Genomic DNA, 8,627 nt, shown 5'->3' on the forward strand with positions numbered 1-8,627 from the left:
CTGCCCACAGCCTCTGCGGCACCGGTTTGATCCCCAGCTGTTCCCCGGCCACTGGAGGAGGGTCCCACATGGCGCGCAGACCTCTCCTGCCGCCCACTGCTCCCCTCAGCAGTGTACTTCGGTCCTTCTGCCTGCTCTGCTCCCCGCTCTGGCTCTGGTGAATTCTCTCACCCTCCCGCGCTTCTGACTGTACCCAGTGCTTGTATAAATAAATTTAAAAAAAAAAAAAACCAATAAATCTTAAAAAAAAAAAAAAAACCGATTTGAATGATGGGCCATAACTTGCCAACCCTCCTCCACCTCCTGGTAACACTAGTTCCCCACCCCCTCACCAGCTTATTGAGATATAATTGGCATATAACATCCTGTAAGTTTATGATATACAACACTAATATTTGATATATTTATAGATTACAAAATGATTACTGCTCAGGTGCAGGGGAGGGTACTTTCTTACCTTTCTCAGAGGGGTTTCACCTGTTCCCTGAGGCAGCCGGCTTTGCTGCCCTTTGCCAAGCAGCGTAAGGCTGTAGTTAGGGGGAGAAGAGTCTGCGCTGGTCATATGCCCTCCCTTCCTCCAGGCCCGCATCACCTGGGGAGGCACCCTCCTGCCTTCCGCTCTGTGCCCCATACTGTTCCCATGGTGATTGAGTGGCAGTCTGGAGAAGAACCTGTAAGTGGTTCTTGTTTGCCATTCTCAGAAGTTACTCTCTCCCATGCTAATCCACGGCAGCTGCTAGCAGTTCTTTCAGGTGTTAGCTGGGTGGACTGCTCCCACTTGCAACAAGGTGGCTCTGCTTCTCCCCTGCCCTGGGGCACATGCGGGCAGGGCTCACATTCTCTGTCCTTTCAGGCACCTGTAGATGATCTGGACTTTTATCACAAGGGAAGGAACTTTCTATTTCTCTTTTTACTTCTTAGGTGGCCCCTGGAATCCAAAATCATCTTTTTAAAACATCAATCAGATCATATCATTGCTTAAAGTGCTCCATGCGTCCTTGACACAGGATAGAATCTCAATCTCTTACAAGGGCCTTTGAGCCCCAAATGGTGGTACCCCTGGCTCCCTCTGTGTCAGCTCTGGTTCCTCTCCGTGGTGCCACTACCTCCCTTGTTACCGGAATTGTTCCCCTTCTTACTCCTGCCCCAAGGCCTTGAGCTTTGCTGCTCCCTCTTCCAGAGATGATTTTCTCTCCATTTTCATTCGGGTCGGAGGGATAGGTCTGTTATGTCGGCCTCAGTTCAAATGACACCTCTCAGAAACACTTTCTCCATGTGAAGTTTTCCATCTCTCTGATTTCTTAAATTTCAAAAATTCCATTGCATTAGATATGGTTTTGGAAGCGTCTCAAGTTATTTTTGGAACAAAGGAGACAAGGAAGGGTGAGATTTCCTCCAGCTGTGTCCTTTTGACTCTTGATTTACTTGGGCCCTGCTGGCCTTCGGTTCTCAACCTTATCTGAACATAAGAAGCCTGGGGAACTCTTGGAAAAGTCCCAATGCTAGGGCCACAGCTCAATTAAATCAGGTTCTCCAAGGGTGGGGGCCGGGGCATACACTGGAGGCGTTTTAGACCCTAGGTGGTTCCCGTGGGCAGCCAGGCTTGAGAGCCACTTGGTCTAGGCCTAGAGCTGGCCCTGACCCCATCAGCCTGACATCTGATTAGCTTCCAACAGAACACGAAAGGTCCCAGATCTGCTTAGCAAAATACCTTTGTAATGGCAGGACGGACACGGAGCAGGATCTCTGATCCAGCAGACGGGGTAAAGGAGGAGTCCTGGAGTCCTCGGTGGCTTTTGCAGGCTTTTATTGGGATTTACCAGGTACACAGCAGGCAAGGGTGCTGGGGGGCTGTGAGGCAAGTCTTCACTCTGGGCTCTCCGGCGTTCTGTCTGCTTCTCTTGTGGTTCTGCTTCTGCTTCTCGTGGTTCTGCTCTCGTGGCTCTGCTTTTTGTTCTGCTGGCATCCCATGACGCCACCCTTCTAAGTTCAGTCTCTCAGCCCAGGTGTACCCACTTACACATTCCCACACCCTATTCCAGGTGCCCGCCATCAGGCATGCATTCGGGACCGTGGGGATCCCTCATCAATCCTGATGGCGGGAGGGCAGAAAAGCCTGACATCATTTACTTACCCTGCAACCTTGTTTTCCCCTTCTTAATTATTTTGGATTCTTTTTCACTTGTAGACTTATCACAGGAAAAAATAGTGTCTCTGAGGAAACCCATACACTTACTTGTTGCTGCATTTCCCCCTTGCCAGTTAGAAGACAAAAGCTGATCCCAAAGAGCTCCAGCCTTTCATACATCTCAAATGGATTTAAAAAAAAAAAAAATTTATACAGGGCCTCCCTGGTGGCACAAGGGGTTAAGCACCACACTATGAAGCAATCCGCAGCAGCACAAGTTTGATCCCCGGCAGGCCAGGGAGCTACCCACATGGCGCAACAGACTTCTCCTGACTTGCCTGCTGCTTCCCTCAGCAATGTACTTAGGTCAATCTGCCTATTCTATTTCCCACTCTGTCTCTGGTGAATCCTCTCCCACCCCCCACCACCCCGCATCTCTGGCCTATACCCCAGCTCTTTTATGCACAAATAAATAAATAAATCTTTTTAAAAAAATGTACACAGTTCTTACTATGTGCCAACCATTGTTCTAAGCACTTTACATGACTTAATTTTTTCTATGTAATACTCCTGTAAGGGAGGTACTGTTAGTGTCCCTGTCTTACAGATGAGGAAACATCTATAAGATGTAAGATGTAAACATCAAAGTTGGTTTTTTGGTATCACCAGGAGAAGCAGGGAGAAAAATGTCCTTAGACTCACCCAGCGTCAGGGCTTGAAGCAATTGCCAGATCTTCCATGTTAACCAACTTCCATCTTAGAGATGAGGGATCAGGGTGTCAGAGGGGACTGGCCACCCAGGAGCCTGGCTGGTGTGCATGGTGCCCCCATGAGGACACTCATCACAGCAGGTATATTTCCCACTATAGCAAATGACTTCTTGCAAGGGCCAGCTTGTCTTTTGACAAGGCAGCTGGGAGGGCCTGTGGCTCTCTTGTCATTCTGCTTTAGCCTTCACAAGTTCTCCACATGAAGAGTATTGTCTGAAGCCTAAATGCGCTTCCCTGCTGGGAAAATGTAAGATTTTAAGTAAGCAGACTTCTCCCCACGAAAAGGTGGCAGAGCCATGGATGCAAACAGGGAACTGTGGACCCAGGACAAACTAGGGCAGAAACAGTCCCGACCATGAACTGGGTCCAGCTTGGGATTCAACTGAACCTCCAGGCTCTGCCTGTTGCAAATGGCACTTTAGCCTGGACTACTAGTGAGAGGTCTGGGAATTCCAGGAATCAGAGTTGCTACTGTGGTGGATACTGGGGTGCACACAAGGTCCACCCACCTCTGGTCTGAGGCTCAACCCTCCTTTCCTCACAGTCAAGTCCTTCTCTAGCAACTATCCTGTAATCAACACAGCTACTTCACCCAAGGCCAAGCCTCTCCCCAGTGCCACAGGCACTGTGCAGGGCCAGCCCGGCGCCAGAGCTCCCTGCAGGGTTGGCAGCACTGCACTCCCAATTCCACTGCCCTCAGTTTTGCACACCTTCTGCCTGCCCTCCCGGCCTTTGATCCTTCAAGCACTCCCCAGAAAACTTCCCGCATGTGAGTCTACAGTCCTTCCAAGGAAACCAACATGCTACACTTAACACCTCGTGGGGCTTACCCCATGTTTAGACAGCTCCCCTGGGAGAACAGTGTCTTTTAGGTTGAGGTTCTTCCTTGCACCTTTTTCCAATTGGCTCTACTTCTTAGAAGCACTTAGAGTCACATTCTAGTCTTTTTCCATGAGCCAGTCCTTGAACTGTAGGAAGTGATTGCACAAATTGAGGAAGTGGAGGCTCTTTGTTCCTCCACCATTCCTGACATAACCGTGTGTAGTGATGACTTGCCTGCTGCTGTGATATCCTCACAGAATTCACCAGGACCCTCATGCCCTGAGGCATTCACCTGTGCTGCCCCTCTCTGCTCTGAGCCCAATCATTTCCTCATGGGCCCTCAACTCTTCTATGAGACGCTGAGTGCACCCACTTGTCCTTCAACCACGTCTCAGTCTTAGGAGCTGAACACTCATTCCCCTTCCCTTCTAATCTGCACATTCTGTGAGGGGCAGGGCATGACCCTTTTTGTCCACCATTCTATTCCACTTGGGGCTTTTGTTTATGGAGTCACAGCTGAGAGAGTCGTTTATTCTATGAATATTTCCATGGACAGGCAGTATGCTAAGTGCTGTGGGTAAGAGTAGATCTGCCCCTAATTTATCATTCTTTTACTGATAAAGCCCGAGATTGATAGTATTCTTTTAGCAACAGAACTTTTATTTCTGGCTCATGTAACATGTCTCCTCAGTCATCATCTATAGTTCTCCTACCTACCCAGGATATCCTGGTTGGTAAACACACCACTAGCCGAACATAGCCAGCAGAGCAGCAGAGGGGAAAAGAGCACAGACAAGTGTGAACCAGCTCTTGTTCTGTCCGGAAATGATAATTTCTTATTTGATACGTTCTGTGGTCATTTCCCCTTTTCCTGAGTATAGAATGGGCATACTTGGAACTTGGCAGGTCCTGCAAGCTGGAAGGGTGAGGGCTACTATGGTTGGAAGAGCCATGTGGAACCTGCTGGAACTTCACCCCCCCCCACCAAGGTAGCAAAAAACAAACAATAGTGTATTACGGAGGGGATTTCAAGGATTCAGGTCCTTGCCAAATATCTGAAAGCAGCGGCAGTGATAATGCCTGCTATTGGTATTTGTAAATGATATTTAACTCATATTTTGGCCTGAGCAAAAGTGTGATGGGTCTTAGGAAATGACTGCACACCACAAGCCTCGTAAGGTGCATTCAAGTTGCAACTGCTGTCACAGATGGTATCTTCACTGCATCAGATCAATATGGTGCCTAGACCTATGTATGCACCAGTGAGCTAATGCTTTTTTCTCTATACCAACTTTTAATGACCACCTAAAGCAGTTTGCTTAGTCTGAGGGGTGAGTGTGTGCAGCAGCTTTATCTACTGGAAATGGCATGTAAGAGCCTGAGCTTGGGCAGGTCCAGAAGGTATGCTAAGTTGTATGACCAGGTGGCTCAGACTCTTTCCAATAAATACCTACTGTACAGCCCCCTCAGGTGTTTCTTTGATCAGATGACGGGATGGTCTTGCAGGGCAGCGATAAAGGAAAATCTCCCCGTGAGTGAACTTTGAGCAGTAATGCATCTGGTCACCCACCTTGTCCGGAATGTATTTAAGGTCAAAAATAATTAATCCTCACCAAATCATGGGGTGTTAAGTCTGGCCTGATGGGCAAAGACAGGGAAGGCTAGTGGCAGGAAGATCCAGGTGGGACAGAACTCTCAAATCAGATTCTGGAGACAGCTGTATTCACAAGTGCCTGCCAGAGTATCTTCAGAGATGCGCTTCAGGTTTGGCATGCTCTGTGGATGCAATTAGCTTCCTTTCCAGACCCCAGGTTTGCTTGAACTATTAACAAAGTAGCCATAAAGGCAGAGACTGAAATGCACAGCATCAACACTTAGCCTGGCCAAGGCCCACCAGGCTAACTACCGCTGAGCACTGAATCTAGGATGGTATCATTTCCCAGGAGGCCCAGTTAGCTCTTGAACGTTGGCCACACAAGGCCTCTTCACCGTGGGGAGTAGAGATGTATATTCACTGGATAAACTTGCATTCTGCAATAAAGACTGCCTGCCCCTGCCTGCAAGCATGCCATCCACCGTCACCACATTCTATGCAGCGATGCTTCTGAACAGGGTATCTAAGTCACAGCAAAGGCCAAGCAGCAACAGGCACACATCTGCAGAACTATTGTCACTACATCAGCCGCCACCTGAAAACACTGGGCTTCCTGAAGGGTCAGTTATGTGAAAGGATGAGGTTCCTTCTTCTGTCTTGATTGCCCCACAGCCAGATATGCGGTTCCCCAGGGTGGGAGGGGGACTTGAGGTATTACACCTAATGATCAAATCGCAAATCTCTGTACTGGAAAATGGGTTTTGCTAGTTTAAAGGACTTAAACCCCAAAAGCTTTCCCCAGGGGACTGCCAAAATATGGGGACAGGACTGTCTGGAAGCCAGGGGAGCTTCTGGTGTTCCTGCTACACCCATGCAAGGAACACTGTAAAGAAACTTGCAATAAGGGAGCCAAACAAGGACTCACTCTTCAGAAATGAAGGTTTGGGTCAATCCAAACCAGCAGAGGGCAAGGGAAACATGGAATGGGCAGTGGCAGGAGGGCATCACCTGTGGCCCCATGACCAATGTTGAACCAAGGACAGCACCAGAACTGTATTTTTCTCCTTGCTTATTTATTGTTTGTATGCTTTTTCTCCTCACTTGTGGGCACCTGATAACAAAATTCATCTCCCTGCGCCCCATCCCAGTTCCTGTACTCAAACTCGGCCCAGGACTCCTGCAAGAAGACTCTCAGGGGACTTTCATGTGTACCAGTCTGAAGGCCATAACCGTCCTGAATCCTAGATACCCCAAGATACCCCACCATTCTGCCCTTAAAAGGAGGAAACATAGAAACAAGGGAACACGGGGTGACCAGATGGCAACACCCAGAGTGGTTATGGTTATGGCTAGCCAGAGCAAATCTGTAGCTCTGTGCTGATTTCCATGCAGCTGGGGCCAGAGGGGGTGGCAGGAGCCCCCAGGCAGGGTCCTTCAGCCAAGGGCCCCTCTTTGGCTGCCATATTAGTAAGGGGAGAGTTGGCCGGTTTCAGAATAAAATGTAGCTTTATTATGACATAGGAAATACTACAAGCCATTAAGGGAAGGGATTAGAGTCAAACAGTTCCTCAAAAGGCAGGTCAAAGGGAGGTGTAAACATCTTCGTAATAAAATCCACAGCACAATCATTGGAATCGTCTTTTTACAATTTTTGTCTTCAAAGTTATAGTAAACAAAACAGTCACTTGGAACTGTCAAAAGAACTGCAAGTTTACACAAAGAAAAGCATACACAGCAAGCCGAGGTACAAGAGCATGAGACTGTATGTTGCAGGGGACTGCTGCAGAGGAGTCCTGGGGTGCTGCTGGTGCCCACAGGAGCGCCCACTCAGGCTGGAAGGACTACAGGCTACCCGGACCCGCACCCACCTCTCTTCAGACATCTCAGGAGGGAAAGTCCTCTTGTTTCAGCGCCAACTGCTGTGAAGACAGCCATCTTGGGAATACAAGTTATTTTAAATACACTGGTAGGAGGGAAGTCCCCTAGTCTGTCTCCTTAGTGTTGAGAAATGCTCTGTGTGATCGGAACACAAGTAAGTGCTTAGAATGCCAATGTCAAAAGGAACAAATACAATGAATTTGGGTATGAAGTTTCACAATAATGCCTACAAAAACTTAATGTAGCCTTGCTATCTTACCCTAGTGCTCACGCCTGAGTCCCTGAACAGGAGTTGGGAGGAGATGGGTGTGGAGAGGAGAGAGATGTGAGAAGCAGGGCAGAACACCATACCACAGGCAACCTGCCAGGAAACCCAAGGCCCACATGGCTGCCCTGCCCCCACTCTGCACTGGACACTCTGATAAAGGGAGACCATAAGCAAAACAAAGGAAGAGACTTTGTGGCTCACAATGCTGCAAGCCAATGTCAGTCAATTTTCCTTCTCTTAGATGTGATCCTATTAAGAGAGAACCCCTCTCTGCAAGAAGTCTTCATGGCCGTGTCACACACAACTAAGTTGGGCACCGGAGGCCCACTCCTGTTTCTCTAATAATGCTGGCTGTTTCATAATGCTTTAAAACTTAATATTCCAAAAGTGCAGCAACATAACTAATAATGAAATGAGCAAGTGCTTAAGAATCTATATCACTAAGGATTTTGCTGCATATGACTGTTGTTTCACATGTTCCAGTACTTTCCAGAGAGTGGTAGGACTCCACTCCTGCTATTATTATCCCTTCCTAACCTAACCAGCTGAGTAGAATCCTGTTCACTGCCTGCTTTTCTATGGCTCGTCAGCTAAGAATAGTTTACACATTTTTTAAGAGGGGGGAGAAAAATGATTATTTTGTGCCACATCAAAATCATATGAAATTAAGATTTCAGTGTCCAAAAGTTTTACTGGAACATAGCCATGATCGTTTGTTTTTGTATTATCTATGGTAGAGACCCCACAAAGCCTAAAACATTTACGACCTGGCTCTTGATGAAAACAATGTGCTGACCCCCCTTCATATGCACCTGGGCCCCCAGGACAGACACAGCTTGCAAGTGGGTTTTTCACAAAAAAACAGCAAACTATTCCTCCCTCATGTCTGGGCTGTAATTTCTCAGAAAGGTACAAACAATCTTAAGTTTGCGTTTGAACAAATAGAAGCATGCAAGATATCTTACAAGGAACAATTCGTGTTGTTCCATCTCCTTCATCAGCTTGCCAACAAGGTGTCACAGCCGTTTATTCTCCCCCTATAATTGAAACGACACTAAATGTGAATCAGATTCACTCAGCAATGTAATCCAGTCTCTGCTGGAAGCCACTACAGTTTCAGTTTAACACACAGGCCACCATGGTGGTGGCACAGGTAGCCAGCAAGAA

Source organism: Talpa europaea, assembly GCF_964194135.1.
Source record: "Talpa europaea genome assembly, chromosome: 7".
NCBI classification, from domain to species: Eukaryota; Metazoa; Chordata; class Mammalia; order Eulipotyphla; family Talpidae; genus Talpa; species Talpa europaea.